At 53.3% G+C, this 21,605-nt stretch overlaps 12 non-coding genes across 12 annotated transcripts; all 12 read left to right on the forward strand.

Moving 5' to 3' along the window:
- The first annotated feature begins 51 nt into the window (after positions 1 to 51).
- On the forward strand, positions 52 to 170 carry LOC143999644 (5S ribosomal RNA). Its single transcript, XR_013278106.1, has one exon. It is a non-coding gene; the product is annotated as a 5S ribosomal RNA (ribosomal RNA).
- A 1,694-nt stretch (positions 171 to 1,864) lies between these two features.
- Positions 1,865 to 1,983, forward strand: LOC143999656 (5S ribosomal RNA). The gene has a single exon (XR_013278117.1). It is a non-coding gene; the product is annotated as a 5S ribosomal RNA (ribosomal RNA).
- A 1,691-nt stretch (positions 1,984 to 3,674) lies between these two features.
- LOC143999668 (5S ribosomal RNA) lies at positions 3,675 to 3,793 on the forward strand. The gene has a single exon (XR_013278124.1). It is a non-coding gene; the product is annotated as a 5S ribosomal RNA (ribosomal RNA).
- Positions 3,794 to 5,487: 1,694 nt separating this feature from the next.
- Positions 5,488 to 5,606, forward strand: LOC143999680 (5S ribosomal RNA). Its single transcript, XR_013278125.1, has one exon. It is a non-coding gene; the product is annotated as a 5S ribosomal RNA (ribosomal RNA).
- A 1,694-nt stretch (positions 5,607 to 7,300) lies between these two features.
- On the forward strand, positions 7,301 to 7,419 carry LOC143999693 (5S ribosomal RNA). The gene has a single exon (XR_013278127.1). It is a non-coding gene; the product is annotated as a 5S ribosomal RNA (ribosomal RNA).
- A 1,694-nt stretch (positions 7,420 to 9,113) lies between these two features.
- On the forward strand, positions 9,114 to 9,232 carry LOC143999627 (5S ribosomal RNA). The gene has a single exon (XR_013278091.1). It is a non-coding gene; the product is annotated as a 5S ribosomal RNA (ribosomal RNA).
- Positions 9,233 to 10,926: 1,694 nt separating this feature from the next.
- On the forward strand, positions 10,927 to 11,045 carry LOC143999629 (5S ribosomal RNA). The gene has a single exon (XR_013278092.1). It is a non-coding gene; the product is annotated as a 5S ribosomal RNA (ribosomal RNA).
- Positions 11,046 to 12,733: 1,688 nt separating this feature from the next.
- Positions 12,734 to 12,852, forward strand: LOC143999580 (5S ribosomal RNA). Its single transcript, XR_013278049.1, has one exon. It is a non-coding gene; the product is annotated as a 5S ribosomal RNA (ribosomal RNA).
- A 1,697-nt stretch (positions 12,853 to 14,549) lies between these two features.
- On the forward strand, positions 14,550 to 14,668 carry LOC143999577 (5S ribosomal RNA). Its single transcript, XR_013278046.1, has one exon. It is a non-coding gene; the product is annotated as a 5S ribosomal RNA (ribosomal RNA).
- Positions 14,669 to 16,412: 1,744 nt separating this feature from the next.
- Positions 16,413 to 16,531, forward strand: LOC143999706 (5S ribosomal RNA). Its single transcript, XR_013278128.1, has one exon. It is a non-coding gene; the product is annotated as a 5S ribosomal RNA (ribosomal RNA).
- Positions 16,532 to 18,222: 1,691 nt separating this feature from the next.
- On the forward strand, positions 18,223 to 18,341 carry LOC143999755 (5S ribosomal RNA). Its single transcript, XR_013278134.1, has one exon. It is a non-coding gene; the product is annotated as a 5S ribosomal RNA (ribosomal RNA).
- Positions 18,342 to 20,035: 1,694 nt separating this feature from the next.
- LOC143999872 (5S ribosomal RNA) lies at positions 20,036 to 20,154 on the forward strand. Its single transcript, XR_013278187.1, has one exon. It is a non-coding gene; the product is annotated as a 5S ribosomal RNA (ribosomal RNA).
- Positions 20,155 to 21,605: the final 1,451 nt, after the last annotated feature.

A 21,605-nucleotide genomic window follows, 5' to 3' on the forward strand; every position in this document is an offset into this window, starting at 1 on the left:
GCCAGGCTGCCGGTGACAAGTACAAGAAGCTTGAAAGAGACCATGAGCTTTGCCTACGGCCACACCACCCTGAATGCGCCCGCTCTCGTCTGATCTCGGAAGCTAAGCAGGGTCGGGCCTGGTTAGTACTTGGATGGGAGACCGCCTGGGAATACCAGGTGCTGTAGGCTTTTGCTTTTCTTCCACCAGGGGTCAGTCACTCTCCCATAACGCCTCTTTTTACATTCACTTTTACCCAAAGCGCTCTCCCTCTCTGCAAGCCCTCCTGCACACCTAGCTCCTACAAAATCACCCCTGCCCAACCAAGCCTACACTTTTTACAAGCCCACTTATACAATCTCACCCCTTCTTTCAAAAATACACTTTCTTCTCTCTACCTCCCTCCCTCAGGAGATTGCCACGCATCCAGTCCCCTATAGCAGCAAAACAACGGCCAGGCGCAACCCCCACCTAGCTAGCCCCCATCCTACATCCTGCTTAGGCTCCACGGCCCAGCCATTTTCCAGCACTCTCCTGAGACCTTTTGGTGCCATCACTCCTGCTCTTTAGTCGCCCTTGCGCCAACACATTCCACAGCGATCTCCAGGCTGGGGGACAGCACGGGAAACACGCACGCCGACTGCCAAAGCCAGAGAGAAGCCACAGAGCCGACCCCTCGTCAAACCGGCACCCTGAAGCGGCTAAGGTGTAGGCAGCAGGTTGCCTACAGGAGCGCGGTTTTAGTTAGCGGCTGCCCCAGGCTTGGAGGGAAAGAGGTAATGCGTGCGCTGCTGGTTTTTTTGGATCTAGCCTACCCACCGGTCATATAAATATAGGGGAAGGCTGGGTTTCGGGTGATCAGGCAGAACTTGCACGAGGCCAACTAGGGTTGCCACCTCATCCCTTTAAACCCAAACACATCTGAATTACACAGGTTCTGAGGCTAATTAAATGCAGATAAGGCAACAAGTGAGTTTAATTACCACCTTAATCAGCCAAAGAATCTGTGCAATTCAGATGCGTTTGGATTTAAAGGGATGAGATGGCAACTCAAAGGCCAATATGAACTGCTACCTTGTAGAGGTAATCCTGGGAAGCCAATCAGTGGTCGTTTGGGTCAGGATATGACCATTGTTCACGTTGAACTGTAATGGGCCAGACTTCTCAGTCAAGTTGCATCAAGTGTTCTAAGCCTTCTCTGAAGTCCTTGAAAGGGGTGCATCATGCATGTTGGTCTCCAGGCCTATTGAAAAGAAGTTGGGTGAGTAAGGCGGCACATGTGGGGTATGGAGCAACTCTAGAGGAAAAGGTCTACCTAGTGGGCAAGTCAAGCAGTTGCTTGACTGCAGCCACTGGTGAGGCATGGTGCCTGGTATAGGTGAGGGGTCCTCCGGTAGCCAGGGGGGTAGATGTACTGGCTTCCTCCCCAGCAGTCAGCTTCCAGTAGCCAACGGAACAGAAGGCAGGTTCTGGAGATCCATGGGCTGGCCACCTGCTAGGAGAGCGAAGGCGTAAACAAGTGCAGGCATAAGGCCCCGCGCTACATGCAACCTGCTGCTCTTCTTCTTCTTCCTGTGGTGCAAAGCCTTGTCAGCGAAAAGGGTTAAAGTCAGGCCAGGGGAAGCCAGAAAGGAGCCGTGGAAGCAAGGCTGAGGATGTGGTGTGTGCGTGAGAAGGTGCAGGCAGGAAGAGGTTAAAGAGGGAGCAAAGCAGCAGGAGGCAGGGACGGGCTTGAGGAGAGCAAGCGAGAGGAGAGACGACACGACAAAGTGCCGTGTGCTGCCATGCTTGTGAAAAGGCACAGCTGATTGTAGTAAAGTCAAGGAAAGGCGGAGCCAGGCTGCCGGTGACAAGTACAAGAAGCTTGAAAGAGACCATGAGCTTCGCCTACGGCCACACCACCCTGAATGCGCCCGCTCTCGTCTGATCTCGGAAGCTAAGCAGGGTCGGGCCTGGTTAGTACTTGGATGGGAGACCGCCTGGGAATACCAGGTGCTGTAGGCTTTTGCTTTTCTTCCACCAGGGGTCAGTCACTCTCCCATAACGCCTCTTTTTACATTCACTTTTACCCAAAGCGCTCTCCCTCTCTGCAAGCCCTCCTGCACACCTAGCTCCTACAAAATCACCCCTGCCCAACCAAGCCTACACTTTTTACAAGCCCACTTATACAATCTCACCCCTTCTTTCAAAAATACACTTTCTTCTCTCTACCTCCCTCCCTCAGGAGATTGCCACGCATCCAGTCCCCTATAGCAGCAAAACAACGGCCAGGCGCAACCCCCACCTAGCTAGCCCCCATCCTACATCCTGCTTAGGCTCCACGGCCCAGCCATTTTCCAGCACTCTCCTGAAACCTTTTGGTGCCATCACTCCTGCTCTTTAGTCGCCCTTGCGCCAACACATTCCACAGCGATCTCCAGGCTGGGGGACAGCACGGGAAACACGCACGCCGACTGCCAAAGCCAGAGAGAAGCCACAGAGCCGACCCCTCGTCAAACCGGCACCCTGAAGCGGCTAAGGTGTAGGCAGCAGGTTGCCTACAGGAGCGCGGTTTTAGTTAGCGGCTGCCCCAGGCTTGGAGGGAAAGAGGTAATGCGTGCGCTGCTGGTTTTTTTGGATCTAGCCTACCCACCGGTCATATAAATATAGGGGAAGGCTGCGTTTCGGGTGATCAGGCAGCATTTGCACGAGGCCAACTAGGGTTGCCACCTCATCCCTTTAAACCCAAACACATCTGAATTACACAGGTTCTGAGGCTAATTAAATGCAGATAAGGCAACAAGTGAGTTTAATTACCACCTTAATCAGCCAAAGAATCTGTGCAATTCAGATGCGTTTGGATTTAAAGGGATGAGATGGCAACTCAAAGGCCAATATGAACTGCTACCTTGTAGAGGTAATCCTGGGAAGCCAATCAGTGGCCGTTTGGGTCAGGATATGACCATTGTTCACGTTGAACTGTAATGGGCCAGACTTCTCAGTCAAGTTGCATCAAGTGTTCTAAGCCTTCTCTGAAGTCCTTGAAAGGGGTGCATCATGCATGTTGGTCTCCAGGCCTATTGAAAAGAAGTTGGGTGAGTAAGGCGGCACATGTGGGGTATGGAGCAGCTCTACAGGAAAAGGTCTACCTAGTGGGCAAGTCAAGCAGTTGCTTGACTGCAGCCACTGGTGAGGCATGGTGCCTGGTATAGGTGAGGGGTCCTCCGGTAGCCAGGGGGGTAGATGTACTGGCTTCCTCCCCAGCAGTCAGCTTCCAGTAGCCAACGGAACAGAAGGCAGGTTCTGGAGATCCATGGGCTGGCCACCTGCTAGGAGAGCGAAGGCGTAAACAAGTGCAGGCATAAGGCCCCGCGCTACATGCAACCTGCTGCTCTTCTTCTTCTTCCTGTGGTGCAAAGCCTTGTCAGCGAAAAGGGTTAAAGTCAGGCCAGGGGAAGCCAGAAAGGAGCCGTGGAAGCAAGGCTGAGGATGTGTGTGCGTGAGAAGGTGCAGGCAGGAAGAGGTTAAAGAGAGAGCAAAGCAGCAGGAGGCAGGGACGGGCTTGAGGAGAGCAAGCGAGAGGAGAGACGACACGACAAAGTGCCGTGTGCTGCCATGCTTGTGAAAAGGCACAGCTGATTGTAGTAAAGTCAAGGAAAGGCGGAGCCAGGCTGCCGGTGACAAGTACAAGAAGCTTGAAAGAGACCATGAGCTTTGCCTACGGCCACACCACCCTGAATGCGCCCGCTCTCGTCTGATCTCGGAAGCTAAGCAGGGTCGGGCCTGGTTAGTACTTGGATGGGAGACCGCCTGGGAATACCAGGTGCTGTAGGCTTTTGCTTTTCTTCCACCAGGGGTCAGTCACTCTCCCATAATGCCTCTTTTTACATTCACTTTTACCCAAAGCGCTCTCCCTCTCTGCAAGCCCTCCTGCACACCTAGCTCCTACAAAATCACCCCTGCCCAACCAAGCCTACACTTTTTACAAGCCCACTTACACAATCTCACCCCTTCTTTCAAAAATACACTTTCTTCTCTCTACCTCCCTCCCTCAGGAGATTGCCACGCATCCAGTCCCCTATAGCAGCAAAACAACGGCCAGGCGCAACCCCCACCTAGCTAGCCCCCATCCTACATCCTGCTTAGGCTCCACGGCCCAGCCATTTTCCAGCACTCTCCTGAGACCTTTTGGTGCCATCACTCCTGCTCTTTAGTCGCCCTTGCGCCAACACATTCCACAGCGATCTCCAGGCTGGGGGACAGCACGGGAAACACGCACGCCGACTGCCAAAGCCAGAGAGAAGCCACAGAGCCGACCCCTCGTCAAACCGGCACCCTGAAGCGGCTAAGGTGTAGGCAGCAGGTTGCCTACAGGAGCGCGGTTTTAGTTAGCGGCTGCCCCAGGCTTGGAGGGAAAGAGGTAATGCGTGCGCTGCTGGTTTTTTTGGATCTAGCCTACCCACCGGTCATATAAATATAGGGGAAGGCTGCGTTTCGGGTGATCAGGCAGCACTTGCACGAGGCCAACTAGGGTTGCCACCTCATCCCTTTAAACCCAAACACATCTGAATTACACAGGTTCTGAGGCTAATTAAATGCAGATAAGGCAACAAGTGAGTTTAATTACCACCTTAATCAGCCAAAGAATCTGTGCAATTCAGATGCGTTTGGATTTAAAGGGATGAGATGGCAACTCAAAGGCCAACATGAACTGCTACCTTGTAGAGGTAATCCTGGGAAGCCAATCAGTGGTCGTTTGGGTCAGGATATGACCATTGTTCACGTTGAACTGTAATGGGCCAGACTTCTCAGTCAAGTTGCATCAAGTGTTCTAAGCCTTCTCTGAAGTCCTTGAAAGGGGTGCATCATGCATGTTGGTCTCCAGGCCTATTGAAAAGAAGTTGGGTGAGTAAGGCGGCACATGTGGGGTATGGAGCAGCTCTACAGGAAAAGGTCTACCTAGTGGGCAAGTCAAGCAGTTGCTTGACTGCAGCCACTGGTGAGGCATGGTGCCTGGTATAGGTGAGGGGTCCTCCGGTAGCCAGGGGGGTAGATGTACTGGCTTCCTCCCCAGCAGTCAGCTTCCAGTAGCCAACGGAACAGAAGGCAGGTTCTGGAGATCCATGGGCTGGCCACCTGCTAGGAGAGCGAAGGCGTAAACAAGTGCAGGCATAAGGCCCCGCGCTACATGCAACCTGCTGCTCTTCTTCTTCTTCCTGTGGTGCAAAGCCTTGTCAGCGAAAAGGGTTAAAGTCAGGCCAGGGGAAGCCAGAAAGGAGCCGTGGAAGCAAGGCTGAGGATGTGGTGTGTGCGTGAGAAGGTGCAGGCAGGAAGAGGTTAAAGAGGGAGCAAAGCAGCAGGAGGCAGGGACGGGCTTGAGGAGAGCAAGCGAGAGGAGAGACGACACGACAAAGTGCCGTGTGCTGCCATGCTTGTGAAAAGGCACAGCTGATTGTAGTAAAGTCAAGGAAAGGCGGAGCCAGGCTGCCGGTGACAAGTACAAGAAGCTTGAAAGAGACCATGAGCTTCGCCTACGGCCACACCACCCTGAATGCGCCCGCTCTCGTCTGATCTCGGAAGCTAAGCAGGGTCGGGCCTGGTTAGTACTTGGATGGGAGACCGCCTGGGAATACCAGGTGCTGTAGGCTTTTGCTTTTCTTCCACCAGGGGTCAGTCACTCTCCCATAACGCCTCTTTTTACATTCACTTTTACCCAAAGCGCTCTCCCTCTCTGCAAGCCCTCCTGCACACCTAGCTCCTACAAAATCACCCCTGCCCAACCAAGCCTACACTTTTTACAAGCCCACTTATACAATCTCACCCCTTCTTTCAAAAATACACTTTCTTCTCTCTACCTCCCTCCCTCAGGAGATTGCCACGCATCCAGTCCCCTATAGCAGCAAAACAACGGCCAGGCGCAACCCCCACCTAGCTAGCCCCCATCCTACATCCTGCTTAGGCTCCACGGCCCAGCCATTTTCCAGCACTCTCCTGAGACCTTTTGGTGCCATCACTCCTGCTCTTTAGTCGCCCTTGCGCCAACACATTCCACAGCGATCTCCAGGCTGGGGGACAGCACGGGAAACACGCACGCCGACTGCCAAAGCCAGAGAGAAGCCACAGAGCCGACCCCTCGTCAAACCGGCACCCTGAAGCGGCTAAGGTGTAGGCAGCAGGTTGCCTACAGGAGCGCGGTTTTAGTTAGCGGCTGCCCCAGGCTTGGAGGGAAAGAGGTAATGCGTGCGCTGCTGGTTTTTTTGGATCTAGCCTACCCACCGGTCATATAAATATAGGGGAAGGCTGCGTTTCGGGTGATCAGGCAGCATTTGCACGAGGCCAACTAGGGTTGCCACCTCATCCCTTTAAACCCAAACACATCTGAATTACACAGGTTCTGAGGCTAATTAAATGCAGATAAGGCAACAAGTGAGTTTAATTACCACCTTAATCAGCCAAAGAATCTGTGCAATTCAGATGCGTTTGGATTTAAAGGGATGAGATGGCAACTCAAAGGCCAATATGAACTGCTACCTTGTAGAGGTAATCCTGGGAAGCCAATCAGTGGTCGTTTGGGTCAGGATATGACCATTGTTCACGTTGAACTGTAATGGGCCAGACTTCTCAGTCAAGTTGCATCAAGTGTTCTAAGCCTTCTCTGAAGTCCTTGAAAGGGGTGCATCATGCATGTTGGTCTCCAGGCCTATTGAAAAGAAGTTGGGTGAGTAAGGCGGCACATGTGGGGTATGGAGCAGCTCTACAGGAAAAGGTCTACCTAGTGGGCAAGTCAAGCAGTTGCTTGACTGCAGCCACTGGTGAGGCATGGTGCCTGGTATAGGTGAGGGGTCCTCCGGTAGCCAGGGGGGTAGATGTACTGGCTTCCTCCCCAGCAGTCAGCTTCCAGTAGCCAACGGAACAGAAGGCAGGTTCTGGAGATCCATGGGCTGGCCACCTGCTAGGAGAGCGAAGGCGTAAACAAGTGCAGGCATAAGGCCCCGCGCTACATGCAACCTGCTGCTCTTCTTCTTCTTCCTGTGGTGCAAAGCCTTGTCAGCGAAAAGGGTTAAAGTCAGGCCAGGGGAAGCCAGAAAGGAGCCGTGGAAGCAAGGCTGAGGATGTGGTGTGTGCGTGAGAAGGTGCAGGCAGGAAGAGGTTAAAGAGGGAGCAAAGCAGCAGGAGGCAGGGACGGGCTTGAGGAGAGCAAGCGAGAGGAGAGACGACACGACAAAGTGCGGTGTGCTGCCATGCTTGTGAAAATGCACAGCTGATTGTAGTAAAGTCAAGGAAAGGCGGAGCCAGGCTGCCGGTGACAAGTACAAGAAGCTTGAAAGACACCATGAGCTTCGCCTACGGCCACACCACCCTGAATGCGCCCGCTCTCGTCTGATCTCGGAAGCTAAGCAGGGTCGGGCCTGGTTAGTACTTGGATGGGAGACCGCCTGGGAATACCAGGTGCTGTAGGCTTTTGCTTTTCTTCCACCAGGGGTCAGTCACTCTCCCATAACGCCTCTTTTTACATTCACTTTTACCCAAAGCGCTCTCCCTCTCTGCAAGCCCTCCTGCACACCTAGCTCCTACAAAATCACCCCTGCCCAACCAAGCCTACACTTTTTACAAGCCCACTTATACAATCTCACCCCTTCTTTCAAAAATACACTTTCTTCTCTCTACCTCCCTCCCTCAGGAGATTGCCACGCATCCAGTCCCCTATAGCAGCAAAACAACGGCCAGGCGCAACCCCCACCTAGCTAGCCCCCATCCTACATCCTGCTTAGGCTCCACGGCCCAGCCATTTTCCAGCACTCTCCTGAAACCTTTTGGTGCCATCACTCCTGCTCTTTAGTCGCCCTTGCGCCAACACATTCCACAGCGATCTCCAGGCTGGGGGACAGCACGGGAAACACGCACGCCGACTGCCAAAGCCAGAGAGAAGCCACAGAGCCGACCCCTCGTCAAACCGGCACCCTGAAGCGGCTAAGGTGTAGGCAGCAGGTTGCCTACAGGAGCGCGGTTTTAGTTAGCGGCTGCCCCAGGCTTGGAGGGAAAGAGGTAATGCGTGCGCTGCTGGTTTTTTTGGATCTAGCCTACCCACCGGTCATATAAATATAGGGGAAGGCTGGGTTTCGGGTGATCAGGCAGCATTTGCACGAGGCCAACTAGGGTTGCCACCTCATCCCTTTAAACCCAAACACATCTGAATTACACAGGTTCTGAGGCTAATTAAATGCAGATAAGGCAACAAGTGAGTTTAATTACCACCTTAATCAGCCAAAGAATCTGTGCAATTCAGATGCGTTTGGATTTAAAGGGATGAGATGGCAACTCAAAGGCCAATATGAACTGCTACCTTGTAGAGGTAATCCTGGGAAGCCAATCAGTGGTCGTTTGGGTCAGGATATGACCATTGTTCACGTTGAACTGTAATGGGCCAGACTTCTCAGTCAAGTTGCATCAAGTGTTCTAAGCCTTCTCTGAAGTCCTTGAAAGGGGTGCATCATGCATGTTGGTCTCCAGGCCTATTGAAAAGAAGTTGGGTGAGTAAGGCGGCACATGTGGGGTATGGAGCAACTCTAGAGGAAAAGGTCTACCTAGTGGGCAAGTCAAGCAGTTGCTTGACTGCAGCCACTGGTGAGGCATGGTGCCTGGTATAGGTGAGGGGTCCTCCGGTAGCCAGGGGGGTAGATGTACTGGCTTCCTCCCCAGCAGTCAGCTTCCAGTAGCCAACGGAACAGAAGGCAGGTTCTGGAGATCCATGGGCTGGCCACCTGCTAGGAGAGCGAAGGCGTAAACAAGTGCAGGCATAAGGCCCCGCGCTACATGCAACCTGCTGCTCTTCTTCTTCTTCCTGTGGTGCAAAGCCTTGTCAGCGAAAAGGGTTAAAGTCAGGCCAGGGGAAGCCAGAAAGGAGCCGTGGAAGCAAGGCTGAGGATGTGGTGTGTGCGTGAGAAGGTGCAGGCAGGAAGAGGTTAAAGAGGGAGCAAAGCAGCAGGAGGCAGGGACGGGCTTGAGGAGAGCAAGCGAGAGGAGAGACGACACGACAAAGTGCCGTGTGCTGCCATGCTTGTGAAAAGGCACAGCTGATTGTAGTAAAGTCAAGGAAAGGCGGAGCCAGGCTGCCGGTGACAAGTACAAGAAGCTTGAAAGAGACCATGAGCTTCGCCTACGGCCACACCACCCTGAATGCGCCCGCTCTCGTCTGATCTCGGAAGCTAAGCACGGTCGGGCCTGGTTAGTACTTGGATGGGAGACCGCCTGGGAATACCAGGTGCTGTAGGCTTTTGCTTTTCTTCCACCAGGGGTCAGTCACTCTCCCATAACGCCTCTTTTTACATTCACTTTTACCCAAAGCGCTCTCCCTCTCTGCAAGCCCTCCTGCACACCTAGCTCCTACAAAATCACCCCTGCCCAACCAAGCCTACACTTTTTACAAGCCCACTTATACAATCTCACCCCTTCTTTCAAAAATACACTTTCTTCTCTCTACCTCCCTCCCTCAGGAGATTGCCACGCATCCAGTCCCCTATAGCAGCAAAACAACGGCCAGGCGCAACCCCCACCTAGCTAGCCCCCATCCTACATCCTGCTTAGGCTCCACGGCCCAGCCATTTTCCAGCACTCTCCTGAGACCTTTTGGTGCCATCACTCCTGCTCTTTAGTCGCCCTTGCGCCAACACATTCCACAGCGATCTCCAGGCTGGGGGACAGCACGGGAAACACGCACGCCGACTGCCAAAGCCAGAGAGAAGCCACAGAGCCGACCCCTCGTCAAACCGGCACCCTGAAGCGGCTAAGGTGTAGGCAGCAGGTTGCCTACAGGAGCGCGGTTTTAGTTAGCGGCTGCCCCAGGCTTGGAGGGAAAGAGGTAATGCGTGCGCTGCTGGTTTTTTTGGATCTAGCCTACCCACCGGTCATATAAATATAGGGGAAGGCTGGGTTTCGGGTGATCAGGCAGAACTTGCACGAGGCCAACTAGGGTTGCCACCTCATCCCTTTAAACCCAAACACATCTGAATTACACAGGTTCTGAGGCTAATTAAATGCAGATAAGGCAACAAGTGAGTTTAATTACCACCTTAATCAGCCAAAGAATCTGTGCAATTCAGATGCGTTTGGATTTAAAGGGATGAGATGGCAACTCAAAGGCCAATATGAACTGCTACCTTGTAGAGGTAATCCTGGGAAGCCAATCAGTGGTCGTTTGGGTCAGGATATGACCATTGTTCACGTTGAACTGTAATGGGCCAGACTTCTCAGTCAAGTTGCATCAAGTGTTCTAAGCCTTCTCTGAAGTCCTTGAAAGGGGTGCATCATGCATGTTGGTCTCCAGGCCTATTGAAAAGAAGTTGGGTGAGTAAGGCGGCACATGTGGGGTATGGAGCAACTCTAGAGGAAAAGGTCTACCTAGTGGGCAAGTCAAGCAGTTGCTTGACTGCAGCCACTGGTGAGGCATGGTGCCTGGTATAGGTGAGGGGTCCTCCGGTAGCCAGGGGGGTAGATGTACTGGCTTCCTCCCCAGCAGTCAGCTTCCAGTAGCCAACGGAACAGAAGGCAGGTTCTGGAGATCCATGGGCTGGCCACCTGCTAGGAGAGCGAAGGCGTAAACAAGTGCAGGCATAAGGCCCCGCGCTACATGCAACCTGCTGCTCTTCTTCTTCTTCCTGTGGTGCAAAGCCTTGTCAGCGAAAAGGGTTAAAGTCAGGCCAGGGGAAGCCAGAAAGGAGCCGTGGAAGCAAGGCTGAGGATGTGGTGTGTGCGTGAGAAGGTGCAGGCAGGAAGAGGTTAAAGAGGGAGCAAAGCAGCAGGAGGCAGGGACGGGCTTGAGGAGAGCAAGCGAGAGGAGAGACGACACGACAAAGTGCCGTGTGCTGCCATGCTTGTGAAAAGGCACAGCTGATTGTAGTAAAGTCAAGGAAAGGCGGAGCCAGGCTGCCGGTGACGAGTACAAGAAGCTTGAAAGAGACCATGAGCTTTGCCTACGGCCACACCACCCTGAATGCGCCCGCTCTCGTCTGATCTCGGAAGCTAAGCACGGTCGGGCCTGGTTAGTACTTGGATGGGAGACCGCCTGGGAATACCAGGTGCTGTAGGCTTTTGCTTTTCTTCCACCAGGGGTCAGTCACTCTCCCATAACGCCTCTTTTTACATTCACTTTTACCCAAAGCGCTCTCCCTCTCTGCAAGCCCTCCTGCACACCTAGCTCCTACAAAATCACCCCTGCCCAACCAAGCCTACACTTTTTACAAGCCCACTTATACAATCTCACCCCTTCTTTCAAAAATACACTTTCTTCTCTCTACCTCCCTCCCTCAGGAGATTGCCACGCATCCAGTCCCCTATAGCAGCAAAACAACGGCCAGGCGCAACCCCCACCTAGCTAGCCCCCATCCTACATCCTGCTTAGGCTCCACGGCCCAGCCATTTTCCAGCACTCTCCTGAGACCTTTTGGTGCCATCACTCCTGCTCTTTAGTCGCCCTTGCGCCAACACATTCCACAGCGATCTCCAGGCTGGGGGACAGCACGGGAAACACGCACGCCGACTGCCAAAGCCAGAGAGAAGCCACAGAGCCGACCCCTCGTCAAACCGGCACCCTGAAGCGGCTAAGGTGTAGGCAGCAGGTTGCCTACAGGAGCGCGGTTTTAGTTAGCGGCTGCCCCAGGCTTGGAGGGAAAGAGGTAATGCGTGCGCTGCTGGTTTTTTTGGATCTAGCCTACCCACCGGTCATATAAATATAGGGGAAGGCTGGGTTTCGGGTGATCAGGCAGCACTTGCACGAGGCCAACTAGGGTTGCCACCTCATCCCTTTAAACCCAAACACATCTGAATTACACAGGTTCTGAGGCTAATTAAATGCAGATAAGGCAACAAGTGAGTTTAATTACCACCTTAATCAGCCAAAGAATCTGTGCAAGTCAGATGCGTTTGGATTTAAAGGGATGAGATGGCAACTCAAAGGCCAATATGAACTGCTACCTTGTAGAGGTAATCCTGGGAAGCCAATCAGTGGTCGTTTGGGTCAGGATATGACCATTGTTCACGTTGAACTGTAATGGGCCAGACTTCTCAGTCAAGTTGCATCAAGTGTTCTAAGCCTTCTCTGAAGTCCTTGAAAGGGGTGCATCATGCATGTTGGTCTCCAGGCCTATTGAAAAGAAGTTGGGTGAGTAAGGCGGCACATGTGGGGTATGGAGCAACTCTAGAGGAAAAGGTCTACCTAGTGGGCAAGTCAAGCAGTTGCTTGACTGCAGCCACTGGTGAGGCATGGTGCCTGGTATAGGTGAGGGGTCCTCCGGTAGCCAGGGGGGTAGATGTACTGGCTTCCTCCCCAGCAGTCAGCTTCCAGTAGCCAACGGAACAGAAGGCAGGTTCTGGAGATCCATGGGCTGGCCACCTGCTAGGAGAGCGAAGGCGTAAACAAGTGCAGGCATAAGGCCCCGCGCTACATGCAACCTGCTGCTCTTCTTCTTCCTGTGGTGCAAAGCCTTGTCAGCGAAAAGGGTTAAAGTCAGGCCAGGGGAAGCCAGAAAGGAGCCGTGGAAGCAAGGCTGAGGATGTGTGTGTGTGAGAAGGTGCAGGCAGGAAGAGGTTAAAGAGGGAGCAAAGCAGCAGGAGGCAGGGACGGGCTTGAGGAGAGCAAGCGAGAGGAGAGACGACACGACAAAGTGCGGTGTGCTGCCAGGCTTGTGAAAAGGCACAGCTGATTGTAGTAAAGTCAAGGAAAGGCGGAGCCAGGCTGCCGGTGACAAGTACAAGAAGCTTGAAAGAGACCATGAGATTTGCCTATGGCCACACCACCCTGAATGCGCCCGCTCTCGTCTGATCTCGGAAGCTAAGCAGGGTCGGGCCTGGTTAGTACTTGGATGGGAGACCGCCTGGGAATACCAGGTGCTGTAGGCTTTTGCTTTTCTTCCACCAGGGGTCAGTCACTCTCCCATAATGCCTCTTTTTACATTCACTTTTACCCAAAGCGCTCTCCCTCTCTGCAAGCCCTCCTGCACACCTAGCTCCTACAAAATCACCCCTGCCCAACCAAGCCTACACTTTTTACAAGCCCACTTACACAATCTCACCCCTTCTTTCAAAAATACACTTTCTTCTCTCTACCTCCCTCCCTCAGGAGATTGCCACGCATCCAGTCCCCTATAGCAGCAAAACAACGGCCAGGCGCAACCCCCACCTAGCTAGCCCCCATCCTACATCCTGCTTAGGCTCCACGGCCCAGCCATTTTCCAGCACTCTCCTGAGACCTTTTGGTGCCATCACTCCTGCTCTTTAGTCGCCCTTGCGCCAACACATTCCACAGCGATCTCCAGGCTGGGGGACAGCACGGGAAACACGCACGCCGACTGCCAAAGCCAGAGAGAAGCCACAGAGCCGATCCCTCGTCAAACCGGCACCCTGAAGCGGCTAAGGTGTAGGCAGCAGGTTGCCTACAGGAGCGCGGTTTTAGTTAGCGGCTGCCCCAGGCTTGGAGGGAAAGAGGTAATGCGTGCGCTGCTGGTTTTTTTGGATCTAGCCTACCCACCGGTCATATAAATATAGGGGAAGGCTGCGTTTCGGGTGATCAGACAGCACTTGCACGAGGCCAACTAGGGTTGCCACCTCATCCCTTTAAACCCAAACACATCTGAATTACACAGGTTCTGAGGCTAATTAAATGCAGATAAGGCAACAAGTGAGTTTAATTACCACCTTAATCAGCCAAAGAATCTGTGCAAGTCAGATGCGTTTGGATTTAAAGGGATGAGATGGCAACTCAAAGGCCAATATGAACTGCTACCTTGTAGAGGTAATCCTGGGAAGCCAATCAGTGGTCGTTTGGGTCAGGATATGACCATTGTTCACGTTGAACTGTAATGGGCCAGACTTCTCAGTCAAGTTGCATCAAGTGTTCTAAGCCTTCTCTGAAGTCCTTGAAAGGGGTGCATCATGCATGTTGGTCTCCAGGCCTATTGAAAAGAAGTTGGGTGAGTAAGGCGGCACATGTGGGGTATGGAGCAACTCTAGAGGAAAAGGTCTACCTAGTGGGCAAGTCAAGCAGTTGCTTGACTGCAGCCACTGGTGAGGCATGGTGCCTGGTATAGGTGAGGGGTCCTCCGGTAGCCAGCGGGGTAGATGTACTGGCTTCCTCCCCAGCAGTCAGCTTCCAGTAGCCAACGGAAAAGAAGGCAGGTTCTGGAGATCCATGGGCTGGCCACCTGCTAGGAGAGCGAAGGCGTAAACAAGTGCAGGCATAAGGCCCCGCGCTACATGCAACCTGCTGCTCTTCTTCTTCTTCTTCCTGTGGTGCAAAGCCTTGTCAGCGAAAAGGGTTAAAGTCGGGCCAGGGGAAGCCAGAAAGGAGCCGTGGAAGCAAGGCTGAGGATGTGGTGTGTGCGTGAGAAGGTGCAGGCAGGAAGAGGTTAAAGAGGGAGCAAAGCAGCAGGAGGCAGGGACGGGCTTGAGGAGAGCAAGCGAGAGGAGAGACGACACGACAAAGTGCGGTGTGCTGCCAGGCTTGTGAAAAGGCACAGCTGATTGTAGTAAAGTCAAGGAAAGGCGGAGCCAGGCTGCCGGTGACAAGTACAAGAAGCTTGAACGAGACCATGAGCTTTGTCTACGGCCACACCACCCTGAATGCGCCCGCTCTCGTCTGATCTCGGAAGCTAAGCAGGGTCGGGCCTGGTTAGTACTTGGATGGGAGACCGCCTGGGAATACCAGGTGCTGTAGGCTTTTGCTTTTCTTCCACCAGGGGTCAGTCACTCTCCCATAATGCCTCTTTTTACATTCACTTTTACCCAAAGCGCTCTCCCTCTCTGCAAGCCCTCCTGCACACCTACATCCTACAAAATCACCCCTGCCCAACCAACCCTCCTGCACACCTAGCTCCTACAAAATCACCCCTGCCCAACCAAACCTACACTTTTTACAAGCCCACTTACACAATCTCACCCCTTCTTTCAAAAATACACTTTCTTCTCTCTACCTCCCTCCCTCCCTCAGGAGATTGCCACGCATCCAGTCCCCTATAGCAGCAAAACAACGGCCAGGCGCAACCCCCACCTAGCTAGCCCCCATCCTACATCCTGCTTAGGCTCCACGGCCCAGCCATTTTCCAGCACTCTCCTGAGACCTTTTGGTGCCATCACTCCTGCTCTTTAGTCGCCCTTGCGCCAACACATTCCACAGCGATCTCCAGGCTGGGGGACAGCACGGGAAACACGCACGCCGACTGCCAAAGCCAGAGAGAAGCCACAGAGCCGACCCCTCGTCAAACCGGCACCCTGAAGCGGCTAAGGTGTAGGCAGCAGGTTGCCTACAGGAGCGCGGTTTTAGTTAGCGGCTGCCCCAGGCTTGGAGGGAAAGAGGTAATGCGTGCGCTGCTGGTTTTTTTGGATCTAGCCTACCCACCGGTCATATAAATATAGGGGAAGGCTGGGTTTCGGGTGATCAGGCAGAACTTGCACGAGGCCAACTAGGGTTGCCACCTCATCCCTTTAAACCCAAACACATCTGAATTACACAGGTTCTGAGGCTAATTAAATGCAGATAAGGCAACAAGTGAGTTTAATTACCACCTTAATCAGCCAAAGAATCTGTGCAATTCAGATGCGTTTGGATTTAAAGGGATGAGATGGCAACTCAAAGGCCAATATGAACTGCTACCTTGTAGAGGTAATCCTGGGAAGCCAATCAGTGGTCGTTTGGGTCAGGATATGACCATTGTTCACGTTGAACTGTAATGGGCCAGACTTCTCAGTCAAGTTGCATCAAGTGTTCTAAGCCTTCTCTGAAGTCCTTGAAAGGGGTGCATCATGCATGTTGGTCTCCAGGCCTATTGAAAAGAAGTTGGGTGAGTAAGGCGGCACATGTGGGGTATGGAGCAACTCTAGAGGAAAAGGTCTACCTAGTGGGCAAGTCAAGCAGTTGCTTGACTGCAGCCACTGGTGAGGCATGGTGCCTGGTATAGGTGAGGGGTCCTCCGGTAGCCAGCGGGGTAGATGTACTGGCTTCCTCCCCAGCAGTCAGCTTCCAGTAGCCAACGGAAAAGAAGGCAGGTTCTGGAGATCCATGGGCTGGCCACCTGCTAGGAGAGCGAAGGCGTAAACAAGTGCAGGCATAAGGCCCCGCGCTACATGCAACCTGCTGCTCTTCTTCTTCTTCCTGTGGTGCAAAGCCTTGTCAGCGAAAAGGGTTAAAGTCAGGCCAGGGGAAGCCAGAAAGGAGCCGTGGAAGCAAGGCTGAGGATGTGGTGTGTGCGTGAGAAGGTGCAGGCAGGAAGAGGTTAAAGAGGGAGCAAAGCAGCAGGAGGCAGGGACGGGCTTGAGGAGAGCAAGCGAGAGGAGAGACGACACGACAAAGTGCCGTGTGCTGCCATGCTTGTGAAAAGGCACAGCTGATTGTAGTAAAGTCAAGGAAAGGCGGAGCCAGGCTGCCGGTGACAAGTACAAGAAGCTTGAAAGAGACCATGAGCTTTGCCTACGGCCACACCACCCTGAATGCGCCCGCTCTCGTCTGATCTCGGAAGCTAAGCAGGGTCGGGCCTGGTTAGTACTTGGATGGGAGACCGCCTGGGAATACCAGGTGCTGTAGGCTTTTGCTTTTCTTCCACCAGGGGTCAGTCACTCTCCCATAACGCCTCTTTTTACATTCACTTTTACCCAAAGCGCTCTCCCTCTCTGCAAGCCCTCCTGCACACCTAGCTCCTACAAAATCACCCCTGCCCAACCAAGCCTACACTTTTTACAAGCCCACTTATACAATCTCACCCCTTCTTTCAAAAATACACTTTCTTCTCTCTACCTCCCTCCCTCAGGAGATTGCCACGCATCCAGTCCCCTATAGCAGCAAAACAACGGCCAGGCGCAACCCCCACCTAGCTAGCCCCCATCCTACATCCTGCTTAGGCTCCACGGCCCAGCCATTTTCCAGCACTCTCCTGAAACCTTTTGGTGCCATCACTCCTGCTCTTTAGTCGCCCTTGCGCCAACACATTCCACAGCGATCTCCAGGCTGGGGGACAGCACGGGAAACACGCACGCCGACTGCCAAAGCCAGAGAGAAGCCACAGAGCCGACCCCTCGTCAAACCGGCACCCTGAAGCGGCTAAGGTGTAGGCAGCAGGTTGCCTACAGGAGCGCGGTTTTAGTTAGCGGCTGCCCCAGGCTTGGAGGGAAAGAGGTAATGCGTGCGCTGCTGGTTTTTTTGGATCTAGCCTACCCACCGGTCATATAAATATAGGGGAAGGCTGCGTTTCGGGTGATCAGGCAGCATTTGCACGAGGCCAACTAGGGTTGCCACCTCATCCCTTTAAACCCAAACACATCTGAATTACACAGGTTCTGAGGCTAATTAAATGCAGATAAGGCAACAAGTGAGTTTAATTACCACCTTAATCAGCCAAAGAATCTGTGCAATTCAGATGCGTTTGGATTTAAAGGGATGAGATGGCAACTCAAAGGCCAATATGAACTGCTACCTTGTAGAGGTAATCCTGGGAAGCCAATCAGTGGCCGTTTGGGTCAGGATATGACCATTGTTCACGTTGAACTGTAATGGGCCAGACTTCTCAGTCAAGTTGCATCAAGTGTTCTAAGCCTTCTCTGAAGTCCTTGAAAGGGGTGCATCATGCATGTTGGTCTCCAGGCCTATTGAAAAGAAGTTGGGTGAGTAAGGCGGCACATGTGGGGTATGGAGCAGCTCTACAGGAAAAGGTCTACCTAGTGGGCAAGTCAAGCAGTTGCTTGACTGCAGCCACTGGTGAGGCATGGTGCCTGGTATAGGTGAGGGGTCCTCCGGTAGCCAGGGGGGTAGATGTACTGGCTTCCTCCCCAGCAGTCAGCTTCCAGTAGCCAACGGAACAGAAGGCAGGTTCTGGAGATCCATGGGCTGGCCACCTGCTAGGAGAGCGAAGGCGTAAACAAGTGCAGGCATAAGGCCCCGCGCTACATGCAACCTGCTGCTCTTCTTCTTCTTCCTGTGGTGCAAAGCCTTGTCAGCGAAAAGGGTTAAAGTCAGGCCAGGGGAAGCCAGAAAGGAGCCGTGGAAGCAAGGCTGAGGATGTGTGTGCGTGAGAAGGTGCAGGCAGGAAGAGGTTAAAGAGAGAGCAAAGCAGCAGGAGGCAGGGACGGGCTTGAGGAGAGCAAGCGAGAGGAGAGACGACACGACAAAGTGCGGTGTGCTGCCATGCTTGTGAAAAGGCACAGCTGATTGTAGTAAAGTCAAGGAAAGGCGGAGCCAGGCTGCCGGTGACAAGTACAAGAAGCTTGAAAGAGACCATGAGCTTTGCCTACGGCCACACCACCCTGAATGCGCCCGCTCTCGTCTGATCTCGGAAGCTAAGCAGGGTCGGGCCTGGTTAGTACTTGGATGGGAGACCGCCTGGGAATACCAGGTGCTGTAGGCTTTTGCTTTTCTTCCACCAGGGGTCAGTCACTCTCCCATAATGCCTCTTTTTACATTCACTTTTACCCAAAGCGCTCTCCCTCTCTGCAAGCCCTCCTGCACACCTAGCTCCTACAAAATCACCCCTGCCCAACCAAGCCTACACTTTTTACAAGCCCACTTACACAATCTCACCCCTTCTTTCAAAAATACACTTTCTTCTCTCTACCTCCCTCCCTCAGGAGATTGCCACGCATCCAGTCCCCTATAGCAGCAAAACAACGGCCAGGCGCAACCCCCACCTAGCTAGCCCCCATCCTACATCCTGCTTAGGCTCCACGGCCCAGCCATTTTCCAGCACTCTCCTGAGACCTTTTGGTGCCATCACTCCTGCTCTTTAGTCGCCCTTGCGCCAACACATTCCACAGCGATCTCCAGGCTGGGGGACAGCACGGGAAACACGCACGCCGACTGCCAAAGCCAGAGAGAAGCCACAGAGCCGACCCCTCGTCAAACCGGCACCCTGAAGCGGCTAAGGTGTAGGCAGCAGGTTGCCTACAGGAGCGCGGTTTTAGTTAGCGGCTGCCCCAGGCTTGGAGGGAAAGAGGTAATGCGTGCGCTGCTGGTTTTTTTGGATCTAGCCTACCCACCGGTCATATAAATATAGGGGAAGGCTGCGTTTCGGGTGATCAGGCAGCACTTGCACGAGGCCAACTAGGGTTGCCACCTCATCCCTTTAAACCCAAACACATCTGAATTACACAGGTTCTGAGGCTAATTAAATGCAGATAAGGCAACAAGTGAGTTTAATTACCACCTTAATCAGCCAAAGAATCTGTGCAATTCAGATGCGTTTGGATTTAAAGGGATGAGATGGCAACTCAAAGGCCAACATGAACTGCTACCTTGTAGAGGTAATCCTGGGAAGCCAATCAGTGGTCGTTTGGGTCAGGATATGACCATTGTTCACGTTGAACTGTAATGGGCCAGACTTCTCAGTCAAGTTGCATCAAGTGTTCTAAGCCTTCTCTGAAGTCCTTGAAAGGGGTGCATCATGCATGTTGGTCTCCAGGCCTATTGAAAAGAAGTTGGGTGAGTAAGGCGGCACATGTGGGGTATGGAGCAGCTCTACAGGAAAAGGTCTACCTAGTGGGCAAGTCAAGCAGTTGCTTGACTGCAGCCACTGGTGAGGCATGGTGCCTGGTATAGGTGAGGGGTCCTCCGGTAGCCAGGGGGGTAGATGTACTGGCTTCCTCCCCAGCAGTCAGCTTCCAGTAGCCAACGGAACAGAAGGCAGGTTCTGGAGATCCATGGGCTGGCCACCTGCTAGGAGAGCGAAGGCGTAAACAAGTGCAGGCATAAGGCCCCGCGCTACATGCAACCTGCTGCTCTTCTTCTTCTTCCTGTGGTGCAAAGCCTTGTCAGCGAAAAGGGTTAAAGTCAGGCCAGGGGAAGCCAGAAAGGAGCCGTGGAAGCAAGGCTGAGGATGTGGTGTGTGCGTGAGAAGGTGCAGGCAGGAAGAGGTTAAAGAGGGAGCAAAGCAGCAGGAGGCAGGGACGGGCTTGAGGAGAGCAAGCGAGAGGAGAGACGACACGACAAAGTGCGGTATGCTGCCATGCTTGTGAAAAGGCACAGCTGATTGTAGTAAAGTCAAGGAAAGGTGGAGCCAGGCTGCCGGTGACAAGTACAAGAAGCTTGAAAGAGACCATGAGCTTCGCCTACGGCCACACCACCCTGAATGCGCCCGCTCTCGTCTGATCTCGGAAGCTAAGCAGGGTCGGGCCTGGTTAGTACTTGGATGGGAGACCGCCTGGGAATACCAGGTGCTGTAGGCTTTTGCTTTTCTTCCACCAGGGGTCAGTCACTCTCCCATAACGCCTCTTTTTACATTCACTTTTACCCAAAGCGCTCTCCCTCTCTGCAAGCCCTCCTGCACACCTAGCTCCTACAAAATCACCCCTGCCCAACCAAGCCTACACTTTTTACAAGCCCACTTATACAATCTCACCCCTTCTTTCAAAAATACACTTTCTTCTCTCTACCTCCCTCCCTCAGGAGATTGCCACGCATCCAGTCCCCTATAGCAGCAAAACAACGGCCAGGCGCAACCCCCACCTAGCTAGCCCCCATCCTACATCCTGCTTAGGCTCCACGGCCCAGCCATTTTCCAGCACTCTCCTGAAACCTTTTGGTGCCATCACTCCTGCTCTTTAGTCGCCCTTGCGCCAACACATTCCACAGCGATCTCCAGGCTGGGGGACAGCACGGGAAACACGCACGCCGACTGCCAAAGCCAGAGAGAAGCCACAGAGCCGACCCCTCGTCAAACCGGCACCCTGAAGCGGCTAAGGTGTAGGCAGCAGGTTGCCTACAGGAGCGCGGTTTTAGTTAGCGGCTGCCCCAGGCTTGGAGGGAAAGAGGTAATGCGTGCGCTGCTGGTTTTTTTGGATCTAGCCTACCCACCGGTCATATAAATATAGGGGAAGGCTGCGTTTCGGGTGATCAGGCAGCATTTGCACGAGGCCAACTAGGGTTGCCACCTCATCCCTTTAAACCCAAACACATCTGAATTACACAGGTTCTGAGGCTAATTAAATGCAGATAAGGCAACAAGTGAGTTTAATTACCACCTTAATCAGCCAAAGAATCTGTGCAATTCAGATGCGTTTGGATTTAAAGGGATGAGATGGCAACTCAAAGGCCAATATGAACTGCTACCTTGTAGAGGTAATCCTGGGAAGCCAATCAGTGGCCGTTTGGGTCAGGATATGACCATTGTTCACGTTGAACTGTAATGGGCCAGACTTCTCAGTCAAGTTGCATCAAGTGTTCTAAGCCTTCTCTGAAGTCCTTGAAAGGGGTGCATCATGCATGTTGGTCTCCAGGCCTATTGAAAAGAAGTTGGGTGAGTAAGGCGGCACATGTGGGGTATGGAGCAACTCTAGAGGAAAAGGTCTACCTAGTGGGCAAGTCAAGCAGTTGCTTGACTGCAGCCACTGGTGAGGCATGGTGCCTGGTATAGGTGAGGGGTCCTCCGGTAGCCAGCGGGGTAGATGTACTGGCTTCCTCCCCAGCAGTCAGCTTCCAGTAGCCAACGGAACAGAAGGCAGGTTCTGGAGATCCATGGGCTGGCCACCTGCTAGGAGAGCGAAGGCGTAAACAAGTGCAGGCATAAGGCCCCGCGCTACATGCAACCTGCTGCTCTTCTTCTTCCTGTGGTGCAAAGCCTTGTCAGCGAAAAGGGTTAAAGTCAGGCCAGGGGAAGCCAGAAAGGAGCCGTGGAAGC

The sequence above is a fragment of the Lithobates pipiens genome, unplaced genomic scaffold (assembly GCF_037356315.1).
Source record: "Lithobates pipiens isolate NorthernLeopardFrog02 unplaced genomic scaffold, aLitPip1_a1.2 Scaffold_19, whole genome shotgun sequence".
Taxonomy (NCBI): domain Eukaryota; kingdom Metazoa; phylum Chordata; class Amphibia; order Anura; family Ranidae; genus Lithobates; species Lithobates pipiens.